Source organism: Nannobrachium achirus, assembly GCF_963921795.1.
Source record: "Nannobrachium achirus genome assembly, chromosome: 9".
Lineage (NCBI taxonomy): Eukaryota > Metazoa > Chordata > Actinopteri > Myctophiformes > Myctophidae > Nannobrachium > Nannobrachium achirus.
Window position 1 is genome coordinate 163,967 of NC_137818.1, and position 3,973 is coordinate 167,939.

Here is a 3,973-nt window from a genome sequence, read left to right on the forward strand (position 1 = left end):
GCTCTACTGTCTTCAAGTTGTTTAAAGTGACTATCTATGTACATAGAAGGGAAAACGTTGAAAAAACAAACAAACAGGGTGTCTCACAGGTTTCTGCAAAGGTTAAAATTACCTGGCTCTGTGATTGCCACCCTAAGTGGCCAATCAGTGAGCCTCTGTGCCTTTTAGGTCCATCCCAGTAGTATTCTACTTCCTGTACTATATCAAGGAAACAATATAATCAGACAACTTCCTGTTTCCTGTCAAAACACATGCTGCATTTCATGTACATGTGCTGACATACAGAGAGAAGTACAATCCTTTGCAATCCGCTTGGTAAGACTAAAAAATTATCTTCCAATTCCAATCATCCACATTCTTAATGTTGTTAGACAACTCCTGGTGTGTATATTGTATCATTTTTAACTTTGTAGAGCAGTGTGTGACCGGGTGTTGCAGATCACTAACCAGACAAGTGATTTGCAGTCTGTGCCATTGAATCCATTGATCAGTGGTGAGTTAGACAATGTGTAACTGTTGGGTTGATTTAACAAACTGATTATTATGTTTATGGATGTTACATGCTGAAACATTGTTTTGTTACTGGAGGAACATTCATTAAGTGTGTATTTTGGGTCTAGTGATTGAAGAGGTACATTTTAGCTCTCACCTGTTGGCACCCAGGGAGAGATATTAAACCTGTTTGAGCCATTAATGCCTCCGAGTTACTGCACAATAACACTCTTTTGGACAAATTATGGTGCACAATACACAATTTACATAATTTCATTGTAAATTAAAGAAGAATTTTATAGAATTAAAATTTTGGTTAAAAAGAACAGTTCATTGATTATTTTAATATATTTTAAAGAAAATAAGTGCTTTGATCACTTTTGAATGATTTTCAGTGTACTTTGACAGTACACGATTACAACAAAAGAAGACCTAATGAAGCTAATTAATCCAAGTTAAAAGGTGTTAATTCATGCCAATTCAGAGATTTTATAACGTGGTTTAAAGTGTGTGTGTGTGTGTGTGTGTGTGTGTGTGTGTGTGTGTGTGTGTGTGTGTGTGTGTGTGTGTGTGTGTGTGTGTGTGTGTGTGTGTGTGTGTGTGTGTGAATAACACATGCTATTGGGTCCTCCACCATCATCCCCTGGAGTGCTTTATGTGGAGAAGAGGACAGCGCCCTTCCCACGAGGAGCCCAGGTGTATGTGAGGGTCCACATTCTCCATTCCTCACGACCCAGCAACGTTCCCCAGATCTATAGATTCCCAGTGCATACTGGGTGGTGAGCTAACCCAGGGAACACTGATGGTGCAATGTTGATTCCCCTCCTCCCTCACATACTGTGTAGTAGGACATAAAAACAATCAGAACAATGTAAGATACAGAATTAAAGGGCCCCAACTAGAGGGATCAAAACCTAAATCTTTGGGAAAGACAGTTTTCTTTTCTTTTATTTAAATACTCAAGTTGTTGTATTTTTGCGACCGCCAGGTCTCAGTTACTATCAAAACCTCCACCGGCTGTCAGTCGGTCAGTCTGTCCATCATGTCACACTTTTGCCCTACTCATATCTCCGCCACCCTTGCCCCTATCCATGCCAAACTTTGCACACACACTCCTTGGCATTTCTTACATGGCCCTCTTCTAGTGCCACCATGAGGCTGATTCTTGCAAAACACATTTTTGGACACCTACAGATTTTGCCCTAAAATCACACAAAGCGGTACACAGTATCTCTAAAGTGATGTCATCAACATGGATCTGTCCCATTTCCCATATTCCCTTCCTGATTGGCTACCATTGCCTTCTAAAGTTTGTGTATGCGACCTGACGGTCGATTATCTCCCGATTAGGGAGTATTACTGGTTTCTATGTTGGTTGTAATAAGTGATCACTCAATAATCTGAATTCACTGTTATCTGTGTCATTACTGGTATGCAACACTGTCTCTTAAAACACTAGAATTCTTCTGATACTAGTCCAGTTTTTTTTCTGTGATAAAAAACAAATGTTTTTTCTTTTATTTTTAATAATTCTTCTGGAAAATGAAAAGAATGTAATACAATATTTTATTACAAATAAATGAAAAAAGTATAGAAAAAACACGGCCTGCTCACGTATTAGGAGGGTAGTATGAGTCACCAGAAAAATAATGGGTGTTTTTAAAGAATCTATCATGGTTAAAATGGAGTTTGAAGTTACAATGGGTGTGTGTGGGGAGAGGCCCTGGGCCTGGAGGGCCTAATAACATTTACATCAGATATCGAAATATTGAATGAAGCAAATTAAAAACTGTTCAGGGTGTTCATAAAAGCCTGATTAGACGATAAAATTACCAAAGTTTTTTTGAAAGTGGAATATCCCTTTAATTCTTCATATTTCTTTGGGTTAACAATGGTTAGTTCTATTACGGTCAACTTTTTGTATTTTTTTCCTTTGTGAATAAATTGAGAATAAATCATTGAGAAGCAAATGTTGTCTTGTTTATTCATTACTTAATGACTTTCAACATTACTTAATAATGCATAGTGTCTCACTTTACTTGGGGCTCCAAGTAAGTATTAGTTCCTCATTAGTACCTCATTAGTTAATAATAATAATGTGTCACTTTACTTCAAACTCCACCTAACTATTAACTAACTATTAAGTAACTAGTAACTAACTATTAAGTAACAGTTGGACCAACCAGTGTCAGGGGCTGAGTTACGGCCTTTTTAGCGGGCTGCAGGGGTCCTCCACTAGGCGCAACCACTTTTGCTTCCGTCCTGGGGGTCGCCGGAGCGGTGGTCCCTGAGAATCCCCCGTGAGCAGCTCCGTTGGAGAGGTAATTTTTCCAGCAGGAGGCGGCGCGGTGCAGCCAGGGGGTCCCCAGAGCTCTGCGATACCTCCAGGGGTCCCTGGAGGGGGTCCCTGAGCGTGTGCCACCTGCAGTCCCAGTCCCCGAAGTCGGATAGGAGCAGAGCGGCGGCCGCCTGTTTCTCCAGAGCCATATAGTCCACAGTCATATTGCCAGGGGTCCCTGGAGGTGGTCCCCGGGGGTGGTCCCCACTCTGCGGTCCGAGGCCGAGGCCCCAGAGTCGGATGCGAGTGGAGCAATGAAGGCCCCTTGCGCCTGGTTCCCAAGTCCCAATTTCCCCCTCTAGCCCTGGATCCTTGGTATCCTTCCCCTAATATGAGCACTCGTGCTGGGCATAACATTTACAGAAAAAAGTAGATCTACAAACCCCCCTATGTAGGCTCATATGAATTAATATATATTAAGTAACACCCTTAACTAATAGTGTTACTAAAGCAGGAAGTAATGATCAATTCATGGTACTTCATGGTACTTCATCATGAATTGAAGCTTAATAAATGCTTAAGTAATGTCTAAGTAATGTAATAGTAATACTTAACTAATGTATTAGTAAAGTATTACTTACTAGTTTTTTTTGGAGGTTATGAGAAAGTGTTACCGATATTTCTTTTTTTTAATCGGATGAATCTAGGTTTGCAATACCTCCCATAGGCAGCCAATGCATCAAAACGTTTTTGTTTGTTTTTTGCTATCTTTCTTGACATGTAGATGGGTCCTTGAAAAGGAAATGGCAGAGAATCACTGGGTTAGGTTGTGTAGAATATCATTCCCAGGTATTTGTATGGCTTTATCAGTGATTCCCAAACATTATAATGTCAAGAACCCCCTGTCTGACATGCATTAGGCTACGGACCCCCATTTAATGGCATTTCTATCTCTGAGAACCCAATTTATATTCTAAAATCAATGTTAATTTAGCTCAGAGAGTGTGGTTGAATTTGCACACTCTCTGAGTTACATATGGGGTCCATTTGGTTGCTAACTTTATCTGGGGACCCCTGGAACTCCCTGAAGGACCTCTGGGGGTCCCCTAGCCCCTCTCGCCTCTTCAGAATACAAAGTAACAAGAAGGAGCGAGTGGGGCTAGGGGTCCCCGGACCCCACTTTGAGAAGCAATGCATTACAGG

The 3,973-nt window shown here is 41.0% G+C and overlaps 1 long non-coding RNA gene across 1 annotated transcript; it reads left to right on the forward strand.

Annotated features, from left to right (window-relative positions):
- The first annotated feature begins 255 nt into the window (after window positions 1–255).
- On the forward strand, window positions 256–1,176 carry LOC308291614. The gene is made up of 3 exons (XR_013962344.1): window positions 256–315; window positions 414–493; window positions 1,142–1,176. It is a non-coding gene; the product is annotated as an uncharacterized lncRNA (long non-coding RNA).
- Window positions 1,177–3,973: the final 2,797 nt, after the last annotated feature.